This window comes from Triticum dicoccoides, chromosome 6A (assembly GCF_002162155.2).
Source record: "Triticum dicoccoides isolate Atlit2015 ecotype Zavitan chromosome 6A, WEW_v2.0, whole genome shotgun sequence".
Lineage (NCBI taxonomy): Eukaryota > Viridiplantae > Streptophyta > Magnoliopsida > Poales > Poaceae > Triticum > Triticum dicoccoides.
In genome coordinates this window covers 83,147,895-83,164,478 of record NC_041390.1, presented here as the reverse complement: position 1 = coordinate 83,164,478, position 16,584 = coordinate 83,147,895, and the positions used below count along the sequence as shown (strand labels likewise).

The 16,584-nt window shown below is 44.0% G+C and overlaps 1 long non-coding RNA gene across 1 annotated transcript; it reads right to left on the bottom strand.

The window, feature by feature from the left end:
• Positions 1–11,467: 11,467 nt before the first annotated feature.
• LOC119315153 lies at positions 11,468–13,164 on the bottom strand. Its single transcript, XR_005152597.1, has 2 exons — positions 12,422–13,164; positions 11,468–11,966 (listed from the first exon to the last, which is right to left on the bottom strand). It is a non-coding gene; the product is annotated as an uncharacterized LOC119315153 (long non-coding RNA).
• Positions 13,165–16,584: the final 3,420 nt, after the last annotated feature.

Sequence of the window (16,584 nt, the reverse complement as noted above, 5' to 3'; positions counted from 1 at the left end):
CTCCTCCTACTTGGGGCGCGCCTAGGGCCGGCCTCCTCCCCTCTCCCTCCTTTATATACGAGGGTTGGGGGCACCTCTAACACACATCAATTGTTCCAAGTCGTGTGCGGCGCTCCCCTCCACAGTTTACGCCTCCAGTCATATTCACGTAGTGCTTAGGCGAAGCCCTGCGCGGATCACTTCACCATCGTCGTCACCACACCGTCGTGCTGACGGAACTCTCCCTCGACACTTTGCTGGATCAAGAGTTCGAGGGACGTCATCAAGCTGAATGTGTGCAAAACTCGGAGGTGTCGTACGTCGGTGCTTGATCATTTGGATCGAGAAGACGTTCGACTACATCAACCGCGTTAAGCTAACGCTTCCACTTTCGGTCTACGAGGGTACATGGACACACTCTCCCCCTCTCGTTGCTATGCATCTCCTAGATAGATCTTGCGTGAGCATAAGAATTTTTTTGAAATTGCATGCTACGTTCCCCAACAAAGGGGAGGGCATTGCAGGAGTCCACCAGCTTGCAGCACTCGTAACAAGGCAGGAAGGAGAGGGAGGGGTGGACGAGAGCCCCGCATCCCTGCTCCGGGAGGAGGCTGGCGAAATGGCGTACCTCCTAGGGGGAGTGCCACTCGCCCCTGGTGAGGTAGAAGACGCCAGCGAGGGTCTGCGGGAGCCTCCTGCGGTGGTGGGGGTCCGAGATGAGGCGGTGCCAGCGCCTGGACACGCACTTGGCGCGACACAGCGGCCTAGTGAAGGAAATATTCCCTAGAGGCAATAATAAAGTTATTATTTATTTCCTTAAATCATGATAAATGTTTATTATTCATGCTAGAATTGTATTAACCGGAAACTTAGTACATGTGTGAATACATAGAGAAACAGAGTGTCACTAGTATGCATCTACTTGACTAGCTCGTTGATCAAAGATGGTTATGTTTCCTAACCATGGACATGAGTTGTCATTTGATAAACGGGATCACATCATTAGGAGAATGATGTGATTGACTTGACCCATTCCATTAGCTTAGCACTTGATCGTTTTAGTTTACTGCTATTGCTTTCTTCATGACTTATACATGTTCCTATGACTATGAGATTATGAAACTCCCGATTAACAAAGGAACGCTTTGTGTACTACCAAACGTCACAACGTAACTGGGTGATTCTAAATGTGCTCTATAGGTGTCTCCGATGGTACTTGTTGAGTTGGCATAGATCGAGATTAGGATTTGTCACTCCGATTGTCAGAGAGGTGTCTCTGGGCCCTCTCGGTAATGCACATCACTATAAGCCTTGCAAGCAATGCAACTAATGAGTTAGTTGCGGGATAGTGCATTATGGAACGAGTAAAGAGACTTGCCGGTAACAAGATTGAACTAGGTATTGAGATACCAACGATCGAATCACACGCAAGTAACATACCGATGACAAAGGGAACAACGTATGTTGTTATGCGGTTTGATCGATAAAGATCTTCGTAGAATATGTAGGAGCCAATATGAACATCCAGGTTCCGCTATTGGTTATTTACCAAAGACGTGTCTTGGTCATGTCTACATAGTTCTCGAACCCGTAGGGTCCGCACGCTTAACGATCGGTAATATGAGTTTATGTGATTTGATGTACCGAAGGTAGTTCGGAGTCCCGGATGAGATCGGGGACATGACGAGGAGTCTCGAAATGGTCGAGACGTAAAGATCGATATATTGGACGAATATATTCGGACATCGGAAAGGTTTCTAGTGATTCAGGTATTTTTCGGAGTACCGGGGAGTTACGGGAATACGGGGAAGAAGTATTGGGCCTCATGGGCGAAGTGGTGGAAGAGATGAGGCAGGGCGCGCGGCCCCTCTAGCCCAAACCGAATTGAACTAGGGGGCCGGCCCCCCTTTCCTCCTTTCCTCCCTCTCCTTCCTTCTCCCTCTCTCCTTCCTTTCCTCCTCCTAATAGGAGTAGGAAAGGGGAGTCCTACTCCTACTAGGAGGAGGACTGCTCCTCCTGGCGCGCCCTACAGGGGACGGCTAGCCTCCCCCCTTGCTCCATTATATATGGGGGCAGGGGGCACCCTAGAACACACAAGTTGATTGTTCCAAGACGTGTGCGGTGCCCCCCTCCACCATAATTCACCTCGATCATATCGTAGCGGTTTTTAGGCGAAGCCCTGTGTCGTTAGCAACATCATCACCGTCATCACGTCGTCGTGTTGACGGAACTCTCCTGTGAAGCTCTGCTGGATCGGAGTTAGTGGGACATCATCGAGCTGAACGTGTGTTGAACCGGTGTCGTGCGTTCGGTACTTGGATCGGTCGGATCTGAAGACGTTCGACTACATCAACCGTGTTCTCATAACGTTTCCGCTTACGGTCTACGAGGGTATGTGGACGATACTCTTCCCTCTCATTGCTATGCATCACCATGATCTTGCATGTGCGTAGGAAATTTAATTTGTGGACTTTTTTTTCAAATTCGTGAACTTGTTTTCAAATCAATGAACTTTTTTGTTTTTTTTTCAAATTCGTGAACTTTTATTCTAATCGATGAACGTTTTTCAATTTCGCGAATGTTGTTCCTCCTTGGAGCTGGGAGTGTTCGTGTGTTCCAGGGCCAATCCATCAAAATCGAGGTCCCTGTGTCAAAATCTAAGTTGGCCCTATCTTGTTAGAGAAAAATGTCCGACTGGATCAAGTTGTCGTCTATGGCAGGTTGCGTGCATAAAAAGTATTTTGAGGTGTTCTTTTTAATTGCTTTAATATAGATCTTTTCAAAGTATTTTGATGAAACGCCTCCAAAATGCGAAGGCTTCACTTTCCTTACCTGCCTCAAGTGAATGGAGGCATTTTGGCATTTTAGAAAATATCTCCACAAATGATAGGAATCCTACTGTTGATAATTTTATATACTTATAGAATGTTGAAGTCATAAAGGTTATTTCACTTTCTCTAACCATAAACTACTGTCTAGTTGGTCGCCCCAAGTTTTTTACAAGCTTTATTATTCGAGAGGTCAGTAGATCAAGCCCTTAGAAGTGCGCATAAAACACATAACGTTTTCTTGGGAGATCGGGATTGATGGGCCGATGGACTGGTCTTACGCTTCGGCCTAGTTTGTTCTTATAAATTTTGCGCTATTTTTTAACAAAAGAGCAGCGTAGTGGAGCGGCAAAGCATCATGCCCATCATTATAAAGGGGTATAGGATAATCACAGCCGTGTGTTTAGGGGGGTATCGAAGCGGAAGTGTATATATATATTGATTATTCTTCATGTGAAGTAATTTCCGATGTGCATAGATAGATATTCTCAACGGTGCACCATATCTTTCCAGCACATGGCAATACATGTAATTCATTACTTTTCGCAGCAGCACATGCCGCCATTATCTGGTGAGCAATAGCTTTTATCCTTATTATAACGTTGGCCTACACAATAAGCCTTGCACAGAATGTTGCCACTTGGTTGGATTGGGGGCGCACAACCTTTTGCGGCTACACACAATTTCGTAAAAGTGCTTGTTATACCCAGACCTGTTGTACCTATGAACAATGGCGTGATAACCACGTTAATGCATTTATATTGCATAGCAATCGATTACCAGGGTGCTTCCGTCCTTCCAGAAAATAGTTATAATTCCAACTTTATCTTAAGTCAGACTTCTTTAAGTTTGACCAAGTCTATAGTGAAAATTTCAACATCTACAACACCAAATTAGTTCCATCATAAAATATGTATCCATAGTATATATTTGATGTCGTAAATATTAGCATATTCCTCTATAAACTTGATCAAAATTGAAAAGATTTAACCTTGGACAAAGCTAGAATTTTGATAAAGTTTTTTTTTGATAAAGCTAGAATTTTGATGAATTTAGATTGAAGAAAGTAATTCATTTTGCACATGAAAGAGAGAATAAATACACCACGTGGCAAGCGTGGTAAAAGCATTCTATGATGACTTTTTCTGATTTAAATATATATGGGTGCATTTTAATATGTTTGCTCACTTATTTCAGTCTGTATGTAGTATGCATAAAAATATATATAATATGTTACATTTGTGAATGAAGGGAGTAGGTACCTGCTGCATGCAGGAAATGATGGTGGTAGACATGGCCACGAGAGCCATCAAGCACAGAACGCGAGTGTTGTCTCTGGTGCTCGTCATGTTGGGATACTTCTCTTCGTAGCGTTGTTGTCCTTCTGTAGTAACGCTGTCACCGGAATAGGGCGTGCTAGTCTTTATATAGAGATCGGAGAATGGATTTAATGTCATTTTATTATTTCCTATATTAATGTTTTGGCCAATACTTTATAATCATTTTTTGCCTATTGTATCTTCATGTATTTATTCTTTCCTTATCAAAATGTTCTAGAAGTAATTTTTACCTATTATATCTTCATGTATTAATCAGTTCCTTGTTAACGCGTGGGCAAATGAGATAGCCTCCTGGATTATGTCTTGCATTTTTTTAGTTACTGGTTAAATTGTCCTCTCCCGCAAAAAAAAGTTAAATTGTCTGTGCGTATCAATGTGGGGCATACTTATTTTAGTGGTTCAAATATCAATCGTGTCTATCGTATAATAGGCATTGGTGGGGTTCTTCTTTGACACAAATAGTAGCAAGTTCTATTCAATAAAACCACCTTAGTGATTGTAAACAACGTAACTCTAAGTCCAGTGACCAAACTGAGTTTTTCGTCCAAGTTGAGTGAACATCCATGTAAGGTAATCAAAACTTTCGTGATGCTTTAGATTTTTGTAATCTTAAAGACCTTGGTTTTGAGGGTGATGTTTTCACATGGAGGAATAACAATTATCGCATTGATGGTTATATCCGTGAGCACCTTGACAGAGTGGTGGCTACCCCAACGTGGTGTGCGCGTTTTCCCCACTATAAAGTCGTTAATGGTTATCCTGAACACTCGGACCATAGACATATTTCTCTATGGGTTGATGGCAGTAGGCGGATGATGAATAAGGGAGGTGGTACATAGATGAAGCGATTTGAAGCCCGGTGGTTACTTGAGGAGGATTGCGACAACTTGGTTCGTCAGTAATGGGAGAGAGCTTCTGGTCCTTCAGTGTCTAGAAGACTTGCAGCCGTCAATAACGCATTACATGTATGGAGTCGGGATGTTTTGGGTGATTTACAAAAACGAGCAAGGATTCTGAAACTGGAACTATAGGAGATCCGGCGGCTACCTTTGTCACAGAATATGATTCGGAAGGAGCTAACAGTCAAATACAAGCTTGAGAGACTTGAGGAACAGATTGATGTGGCAAGCCGGCAAAGGGCACATGCCGATTGGTTGTCTAAAGGAGACTGCAGGTGTATGCGTCTGAACGAAGGCGGAAAAATACCATAACCAAGCTGGTGAGGGAGGACGGGGTGGTGGTGACTGGGGAGGAGGGCTTGAAGGCCCTCATTACTAATTATTTTTCTAGCTTATTTACCCCCATTGCAGGTGCTGACGCTGCGGTAATTCTAAATAACATAGCACCAAAAGTCTCTGCCCAAATGAATGAGTACTTAACGGCGGATTTTACTGCAGAGGAGGTTAAGAAGGCTCTAGATAACATTGGTGATCTCAAAGCACTGGGCATTGATGGCTTACCAGCGATCTTCTATAAGCACTATTGGCAGCTGATTGGTGATGATGTTGTTGTGTGCGAGGTTTTACAAGTATTACGAGGCGGCAGTATTCCGGAGGGATGGAACGACACCCTTGTGGTGCTTATCCCAAAGGTCCAGAACCCAAAAAGATTGAAGGATCTACGCTCTATTAGCCTTTGTAATGTTGTGTATAAGCTCATGTCCAAGGTTTTGGCCAACACACTGAAGTGCATACTGGGAGATATCATATCACCAAACCAGAGTGCATTCGTGCACGGCAGGCTCATTTCTGATAACACTATTTTGCCTTATGAGATGATGCACTTTTTGAAGAGAAAGAGAACTAGAGCCACTAGCTATGTGGCACTCAAACTTGATATGAGTAAGGCCTACGACAGGGTGAACTGGGATTTTATGGAGAAGATCATGACACGGTTGGGTTTTGATAGTGCCTTTGTGGAACAAATCAGCAAGTGTATGCATATTGTACGCTACAGATTTAAGGTAAATGGGTCTTGTATCGAGACGGTTATTCCAAGACAAGGTTTGAGGCAGTGAGACCCAATTTCTCCATACTTGTTTCTTATTTGTGTTGAGGGTTTCTCCGCTTTGCTTGATCATGACGAATCCATTGGTTCGATTAGAGGCATCAAAGTAGCACCTGAGGGCCCTACCGTCACACACCTGCTTTTTGCCGATGATTCCTTGCTGTTGTTGGAGGCCACCGAGGAGAGTGTGTCCATAGTGAATGAAATTCTTGAAGTATATGAGAAGGGGTCGGGCCAAATTATTAATCGGGACAAGTCTTCTATGCTCTTCAGCAAGAACATGTTGCAGCTTAGGAAACAAACCTTACTGCATCTTCTCGGCCTACAGAATGAAGGTCAACAGGGCAAGTATTTGGGGCTGCCTCGCTATGTGGGCAAGGCTCGTCAAGCCTGCTTTTGAATACCTCCGAGACAGAATCCGGGACCTACTTCAAGGTTATAAAATCAAGATGATGTCAAAGAAGGGTAAGGAAATCCTAATAAAAACGGTTGCCCAAGCAATTCCAGCCTATGCCATGGCCTGTTTTGATCTGACAAAGTCCTTGTGTGAGAGTATAAGCCACATGATCTGCCGTTTTTGCTGGGATAACCAAGAGATGAGCATAAACATCACTGGGTTGGCTGGGAGAAGATGACCCATCCAAAGGAACAGGGAGGGCTTGGGTTTAGGGATCTACACGCATTCAATATTGCAATGTTGTCTCGCCAAGTTTGGAGGTTGATCCAGGCACCAGACTCGCTCTATGCTCGTGTTCTACGTGCTAAATACTACTCGGACGGTGACATTTTTGCAGCTACAGCGACCCGGGCATCAGTTATGTTTGGCGGAGCATCCTTCAAGGGGTGTCCGTCATGAATGAGGGGATGGTGTGGAGGGTGGGTTCGGGTGAGCATACCCGGATCTGGCAGGACCCCTTGCTCCCTGCTGGTGTTGTTCGGTTTCCAAGGTCTCCCCATCGCAATACCATCCTGACTAAAGTCTGAGAGCTTATCGACCCATATACACACTCCTAGGATGAGCTGTTGGTTAGACAAATGTTTAATCCGGAAGAAACTGATATAATACTAAAGATTCCAATTTTTGAGCAACATGAAGACTTCTTGGCTTGGCAATTCGACGGCAAGGGCTTATTTTCAGTGAGGTCTGCGTATAGAGTTCACCTTGACATGAAGAAACAGCTTACCCCTAGGCAGCAGGCTGAGGGCGTCGCCGGTGATACAGCTTATGGAAAAATGTGGCAGAACCTCTGGAAGATTAGATGTCCCGGGAAAGTGCATCATTTTTTGTGGAGAGTCGCTCATAATAGTCACCCTATGCTGAGGAATATTGAACGGATTGGGATCGAACTCGATACTAGCTATGTCCTTTACCATAGATTACTGGAGGATGGCGGACATCTTTTTTCAGATGTAAGGAGGTCAAGAAGATTTGGCGTGTGTGTGAGCTGGAGTCGTCCCGGTTAAACCGGCTGCAATGTCAGTCACCGAGCGAAATCCTCACCACCATATTTGCCCTTTCAGAGGATAGGAAGCTAAGAATCATATGCTTTCTATGGCTGTGGTGGACGGAGAGGAATAAAGGCAATCATAAGCAAAAGAGAGCTACACCTGAGGAGTTCTGCTTCCTTTTGAGAAGCATTTTGCTGAATGGTGTGTATTTTATGCAAAAACAAAGAAAGCGCAGATTTTGAGCAAACCTCTGTGGAGTAAACCGATGGTGGATAAGGTTAAAATAAATATTGACAGTGCTTTCGATGTTGCTAAACAGACCACGGGTTGGGGCTCTGTGGCTCGAGATCATATAGGTGAGGTGTTGTTTGCTGCTGCTAGAAGGCTTGTGCACATAAGTGAAGCTCTGCACGCTGAAGCAACTGCGCTATTGCATGGCATACACTTAGCTGAGGAGCATGGTATTTGGCGTGTCATTTTTGAGACAGGCTGTCTTGGACTTGCTCAAGCCATTAACTCCACGGTGCATGACCGCTCCAACCTTGGTGTTGTCTTCCGTGAGGCTACATATCTCCTACAACGAGTTTTAACAAGTGGAGCATTGTTCACTTCCCAAGAGATTGTAACAAGCCTGCCCATGAGTTGGCAACTATAGGTAGATGCATCGAACAGCGGCTGTGGCTATCAGATTTCCCTCACAATGTAACTGTGGCTATGACCGACAATTTGGTCGGTCCAACGTAATTTGAAATGCAAGGTGTTCCAGTTATATATATATATATATATATATATATATATATATACATAAACACTATTCTGATCACGGGATCAGAATAATATTCTGATCACAACCTGACCTGCCCCGCTAGTAGTACGTTGAACTTCCCTGTGAACTAGGTTGAACTTCCGCCAACATTGCCCAAATGGGGCTTGCGATATACCGTTGGAAAGCTATGGACACCAATATCATGACCCAATTTAAATTTTTCGCAAAATATAAGCGGTTTAAGAGCAGTTTTGAAAACCGTTTTTTTCTTCGCACAAAAACGTGAATCGTATTTTCGATCGCATTTCTAAACCGTTTATCAGAATGAGGCATATAATATGACGTTGGAAAGCTGCTGCAAAACCGCTCCTTCCACATGTTGAAAGTTTTCTCTAACTCCCTATGGTTAAAGAGTAATTTGAAAAAACGTAAAATTTCGTAAACCAAACAGCTGAGTTCGTTTTTTCGATGACATTTCTAAACAGCTAATCCAATGGAGGCATATGATACGGCGTTGGAAAGCTTATGAAAGTGCGCTACTTTTTCATCTTGAAAGTTTTTTCTAATTTTAAATGGTTTAAGAGTAATTTAGAAAATGGTCCCAAGTCCTACCGAGTTCGTATTTTTAAGCTAATTTTTTAACCGTGTGTCCGATTGCAGCAAATGATATGGCATTGGAAAGCTTGAACAAATACGAAACTTTTTTGTATGTGTTGTTTCTCCCAATTCTTTACGTTTTTAAGTCAGTTTTGAAAATGGAAAAAAACGTATTTTCGTCATAATTTCTACAAACTTTATCGAAATGGGGCAAATAATATACCGTTGAAAAGCTACAGAAAATGCGAAACTTTTTCATGTTGATGGTTTTCTCTGATTCCTAGCAGTTTTCAAGTAATTTCAAAAACGGCGGGATCATGCGTTCTGCCTTTATCGCGAAACAGATTCTTCGAAAATGCACCGCGTGAAGAACCTCAACTTCTCGGCACGTGTACCTGAACTTCACTCTGTTTTTCACATGATTTTTTTTGCTCGTAGGTCTCCATCCACTGCTCGTAACTCTCCATCCATTCACCGTAATTGAGCAGGTGATATACGGATGGAAAGATGTTGTAAGCACGCAAGTTTCCCGTGTTGATCATCTTTTCATACTCGCGATGATTTTAAAAGTTTTTCATCTAAAATTCATTCAGCATAGTAGTTGAACTTCCTGCTGTTTTCATGTTGAACTTCTGTGATGTATTTTTGTTTGTAATTTTCTCATCCATTCGTTAGTGTTACACAAATAATATTCCTTTTGTACAAACGTCTCTCACAATAATTTTTAACTTTCTCCGACCGAGGACTTGAACTTACACAAATGATATTCCTGTCGTTTTGAGGTAAATTAAAAAATGGCGAAATCATGATTTATGCATTCATCGCGAATGAAAATGCACTGTGTGAAGTAGTTGAACTTCTGGGGCATGTTTGTTTGAACTTCACTATGTTTTTGACATGTTGTTTTTTGCACCGCGTGAAGTAGTTGAACTTCTGGGACATGTCTGTTTGAACTTCACTCGGTTTCACTTTATTTATTTTTCTTATATGAAATACACACCATGTAGTACATGAACTTCTGGTTGTTATCACTTTGAACTTCTCTCTGGTTTGAGAGAATTATTTTAAAACACAAAAAACTACATTTTTTATGTATTTTGGACATCTAAATTACATGGTGAACCTCTCTCACAAGAATTTTTTGAACTTTTCCTCGCCGAGCACTTGAACTTCTAGCAACCATTTTTTCCGTTTATGAGTTGTTTTTAAAAGTGCAAAAAATGGCGTTGTGTTTTTTATTTTTTGAACAGGTAAATCCTAGGTTTTAATAAACTCCGAACTTCTGTGTTATTTCAGTTTGAAGTTCACCTTTTTATATTTTGATTAAAGAATTGTATTCGATTTTTATACGAAAAAAATCGAGCATGGAAATACAAGGTGAACCTCTCGCACAAGAATTATAAATTTTTCTCGGGCCGATCACTTGAACTTCTAGCAACAAAATTTGTAGAGTTTGCCTTTTAATTCTTCCTTTTGTTCTCGTTTGAACTTCGTCTTTTTTTAATGATGAACGATGTGATAATTTCTTCCTTTTGTTCTCGTTTGAACTTCATCTTTTTTTAATGATGAACTTCTTTCTGATTATTAGTGACGTGATACTTTCTTACTTTTGTGCTCGTTTGAACTTTGCCTTTTCTAATGATGAACTTCTCGCGTGAATTTTACATGGCTTTTCCCATGTGTTTAGAAGTGAGAGAGTGAATGAAATCTGCTTGTTTATGTCATTGAAGTTTTTGACTTTTTTGAACATTATTTTTCTTCTTTATTGTCAAGTATTACATATCTTGAAATTTAACTATTCTTGTTTTTGAACTGTAAGTAGTGAAAATATTAGAGCAAATAATTTCAAATTATTTTATAAAGTTCTAGTGTGAATCAGAGTTAAGAAAAGTTCAAGAAGTTCAAGCTTTATAGCTGATCGTGAGCACTAGGTAAATAGAATGTTACTTTTTCTCTAAACCACAAGTTATTTTTATCACTGAATAGTAACACACATCCCTTATCCTCTCACACACCACATCTTTCATATCCACACCATGTAGGCACTCTACTCTTGTATCTCTTTCACTCCATAATTTTCTCTCTTTGTCTTCTTCCTGGTAACGCCCAAATTGGTTGTGCAAGCTAAAACAAGCAGTAGCAACAGTAGCTCGGTGCTGGCCTTTCTTCTCCTCTATTGGCGGTAGGAGAAACACATAAATTAAAACAATTTCAAGAGGAAAATGGTCCTGCCGCCGCAGCCTACACCGCACAGCGAAACGTTGTTGTTGCCTTTTCTGAACCTGAAGATGTAGTAGAAGAGCAACAACAACAACATGATATCTTGGTCTTCCTTGTGGTGTGGAGGAGGGGTGCAGTGAGACGCTGGCAGCAGTGGGGCACCACCTCGGTAGGCTTCGATGACCGGCGCAGGCAACCCAGTAGATCATACAGTCTAGAACTCCAGATTTAGACGACCTGAAACAACCTGACAAATTGTACATGTTTCTAACCCAATAGAACTCCGAACCTTCTGAAGAAAAATCACTGTTTGAACAAGACTGTACGATAAGCTGAGTTCGCCTTAACCCAATAAAACTCTGAACCTTCTGAAGAAAAATCACTCTCCCACGGTCCCACACAACACAAACACAGAAAGCACACCCAGTTCGCCATCTCACCTGGCATGCGGCAAAAAATGTATTACATGTTGAAACAATTTATCGCGGCGCAAACTGAGCCCAGGGCGCATACAAGATTACTCTCGAAATTACTTGCTAATCCTGATGTGTTCCCGACGCCATATCTCGTTCCATCAAGTGATGCAGCAGCTCAAGATACACAAGGATGTTGTTTCTCCGTGGGTTTGTCTATTTGCGGTCTTGAAGCTTCATCAGGCACTGTGGTTAGTCTGGGTACAAACAACATCAGCTAGGTAGTGGAAGGAACCAATCTGGCATGCACGCCTACTTATGTGCTATAGAAGATGAGTCCATGACGCTGCATTGATTTGTCCAGGAACTGCAAAATGGGTACAAGAAATGAAGGAGATCAGTACTTGGCGAACAAGTAGGCCGATAACAATCAGAATTCAGAACATCCAACCACGTATATCTAAGCATTCCAACAAGGAGTAACTAATGGAACTTATCATGCTTTGCTTGAAAGTATACACTAAAAGTAACTTCTGAGATGCTTCACTCAGCTGATCAGCTACAAGAAACCAAAAGTAATACACAGCAATCTAATATTTTCATGTTTAGGGGAGTAACATCTAAACACTAGGAAGTGCATAAACCAGAAAAATTTGTCAGCCACAAGTGTTTTTGTGTTCCCCTACATACACACAACAATCATCATCTTCCATATACATGGACTTCATTTTTCTGACAACATGAAATTTGTTGTTGTCGCTGTATATGAACTTCTCCTGTAAACAAAGAGAGAGAATGCACTGAGCCAAGGTAGAATCTTACAAAGAAAACACACTTTTTGTTTGAGGCATATACACAAATAGCTTGTGTGCACTGCCAGTTGAAGGAGAGGGCAGCTCAATGCGGAGGCTATGGAGTGCGGGGGCAGAGTCGAAGGCAGCAGCAGCATGGAGGAAGAGGGCAGCAACAGCATGGAGGAAGAGGGGCGCTAATGCTGACTAGTGTAGTGCGCGGTGGCACTGCTCTGTACAGGAGCGCCGGATCCAGGAGGTCGACCGGGAGGAGCAAGGTGGCAGCGTGGGGTGGCGTGGGTAGCTCTTAGGCCAGCGATGGAGGGAAGAGAGTGAACTCAGGGGGAGGGTCACCGGTGGGGGAACGTGCATCGCGTCGCCGATCTGGGGAGGCACGTGAGGGAAGAAGGCCGCAGTGGCAGAGGTGGAAGGTCGCGGCAGCAGAGGAGGAAGGCCGCTGAGGGGCGAATTCCGGCGACGCGGGAGGTGAGTTGGTGGCTGTCGCCCGACGGCAGGATCCCGACGATGGGAGGTTGGGTTGGTGGCGGTTGTGCAGCGGCAGGATCCCGGCGGTAGGGAGGTGGATTGGCAGCTGGATCCCGACGGCGGGGCGGTGGATTCGTGGCTGGATCCCGGCGGCGGGGGAGGTAGGTTGGTGGTGTTCGCCGACTCACCGTTGGCTGGATCCCGGCGGCGGGAAGGTGGGATGGTGGAGTTTGGGACGGGAGGTGGAAGAGATGGGGTGCGGGGACAGTGGGGGCGCTGTTTTTTTTCTTTCCCACCGTTCGGGAGTTCGGGAACACCTAATCGGCCCTATATATGGTGATCGTGATCCAAATAGTTATTCTAATCCTGGGATTAAAATAGTGCTACTATATATATATATACTAGCACATATGCCCGTGCTTCGCTACGGAGGAAACATGATTGCTATGAACCAGGCGATAATGTAATGAATTAAACACATGATTAAAAGCAAACACAATGTCTATAAACAAGAGCATTTATTATTCCAAATCATAATATTTATCCTTCACGAACACTCTCGATGAAGAATTATAGCGTGTGGCAGCCCTAGGATCGGCTGGCATCCGTTTCATGTCCGTGAACTGCACGGATCATGGTGCGTGCGGTCAACAACAATAATATAATGATTGGCGATGTCTAGGAGGTTGGCAGAATCTAGATGAGTAGATGGATGCGAGCAATTGGAAAAATCTCTCACCGATAATGTTGTAGGCTTTGGTTAGTGTAGATTAAACGGTGAAATTCGTCCTTCACAATGCATTGAACTGCTCATAAAATATCCGTGCTATTTATTTTCTTATTCATCCTAAAAAAAGCTAATAGTTGTAAACATATATGTATGAGCGCTTGCGTCTGTACTGTGTTAAAAAAAATCAATCAGTGCGTGTATGGATCAGAAAAATAAAACATTCATAAACTCCTTAATCATGCTTGAGTCACAAATGCAACCACGAATGCTTACCCAATTCAATGGCTAAAGAACATGCCAGTGGCACATCTGGAAGCTTTTCTGCATAAATGGACGAACAAATACCATCAAATGTGCAAACAAACCCGACGCAAGAAGCATAATCATCAATGGGCTCATCAGAGTTAAAAAAATAATCAATGGGCTCATCAGCCATGGGACACTCCTGTTGCTCCTCGACAATGGGAGGCTCTTGTACAAATTGTATCCTCGATCATGTGTGCTTAGCAGCTTAGGGATTGGCCAGTTAATGGTCACCTTCCGCTGGAGCGGCCGCTACTACCTCGCCTCAGGCGGCATCCTCATTTCCTTTTTTCCGGGACAGCTTCTTGATATGTGGAAAACTTAAAGAAGTATATAAATTGGATGAATTATATGCAAGGGGGCAATGTGGGACTATTTAAGAGTATTGACCTTCATCTTTGAACATAACGTTGCCTAGGTCAATTGGCAGCTTTGTCCTGTATCGACCAGGTGGTCATGAGTTCGATTCTTCATAGCTGCTCTTAATTTTTTGCCTCCGCTTGGCTCATCAGGAAAGGTGGACGTGATTTGTTGGGCCACTGGCCACAGTAGATGGGCCTGTCTCAGAAATAGGAAAAAACCGGCCCAGGCACCCAGCAACGGACAAAAAATTTAGATCAAGGAGCGTTTAGTACCACCTCGTACGTGAGCAAAATAGAACGTACGATCCAGCAAAAATTAACGGAAAAAAACTAATCGTGGGACGAAACCAAGAATATCACCTTGCTTTAATAGTAGGTATAGATATAGATTGGGAAAATCATACCTATTGTGTTTCTCTCTAGAGATGGCAATCTCAGCCACATACTCGTCTTGGGATATGGTCTCATTTCTTTCCCTCCAAACTTTTCCATCATTTTGAGAGTGTGGAATTTATTTTCTCTTTGGGCTGGTAGTGGTCCACAAATGCATGTATATATACATATATATATACACATATACATATATATATATATAGTAAGTTAATTGTGGTAAGAGGCAGAAAATAGGCCTATTAGAGGCTTCTTTAGAATCATGAAGATTTCATAGATGCACATGTTTCTCCTTAGGTGTCGTTCTAATAAATCTTCATAGCCGCTAACCTACGCGAGCTAACCTAGTAGCGGCGTCGCTGCCGCCCGCCGCTTCCTTCCTTCCTCTCCCCTCCGACGCCCCTCGCGCTGGCGGTTGAGGGCCCCCAACCTTAGTCACCGGTCACTCCCCCTCCCATCCCTCCCCTCTCCCGCCGCTGGAGGAAGCAGCCGGGCTAAGCCCGGTGGCTGATGGCGGTGGCGGAGGAGACTCTCCTTCTCGCGCACGAGGGTGGCACGGGGCACCCGGGCGAGCGGAAGTGCACCCTGGATCCGAGCCTCCGCGGCGGATGGCCGTGGCGTTGTGGCACCTCGGATCGGCGGCGGCGTGGAGGGCTTTGGTGCACTGGTCGGTTGCAGACATGGTTGGCCCTTCGATCAGATCTGATCTGTCCAGAGTGGCTTGATCGCTCCGAGGCGACGGAGATCGGTCGTGGTCTGTGCGCACGATGCGAGATGGAGGTTCGTCGAGCAGATCCGAGTGAAAACCTAGTCCTCGTCTTGTTGCCAAGACCGGAGATGGCGGCACTCTTTCGTGTCGTTATCTTCTTGAAGGCGTTGCCATGGAGAAGCTCCAGACCTCTATCTGCTACCTCCGGGGGAGACCCTAGATCAGTAGATTGGATGACGGCGGTGCTCTGGTGTCGTTTCCCCCTTGGGGGCGTCATTCATGGAGGTGTAAATGAGCTTGAGGGACCAGTGGACGGCTTCTTTAGTGGAGTGGTGCTTCATCTTACTCATTGATGGCGGCGGATATCGACGGTGTGGCGCAGTGGAGACTCGGCATCCGATGCACAGAGATGGACTCGCGCAGGAGGAGGACGTTGTCTGGCGTCATGGTGGCGTCGATGACAGAGAGGCCTGGCAAAGTCGGTGCGTTAGTTTCTGCTCTAAAGATGGATTGGTGGAAGATGACGACGATGACACATGAGAGTGCGTTGGACCGGTTTGTACCCCAAACCCAGTATGTGGCTCGGTTGGGGCCTTTGCTTTAGATATTAGGCTTTGGCGCGATGTCTATTTGGTATTAGGCTCGGACTATCGACATCCCTTCATCAAATGGATAGGAGTAGCGACAGTTGTTGCTAAGATAGTGGTTTCAGACTACCTGATGTACTACTTTATAAGGTCTTTGTGAAAAATTAATGAAATAGTTGCATGCATCACCCAGATGCAGAGGCCAGGGTGATCCTCCTTTTCAAAAAAAAACATGTTTCTCCTTAATTTTTTAGATGGTTGAAAAATTGCCCAAATGGACTGGTGCGCTTGGACTCCCTAATTTCATGTGGTTGAACATTGTTATTGGTGTGCGTTAGCTATGGCTGCTGGGAACTGACACCTCTAGACCTTACAGCTTGTTTGGCAATCCAAGGGAAAGGGAATGAGAGTTAAATGCTAATTCCCTTTCTCCATCTGAATTACCAGGACTCCCCCAGGTAAGTAATTTGAGGGAGTTTAATACATGAATTCCCCTCCCTATTCCCTCCTTAACTCCCGTTACCCCTAAACAATCACAGCGTGTTTGGTTGGGAGAGTTGGGGGTAGGAAATGGGAGTTTAAGATTAGTAAGACTAAAAATACGTTGATTGGTTCAGGGGTTTGGGA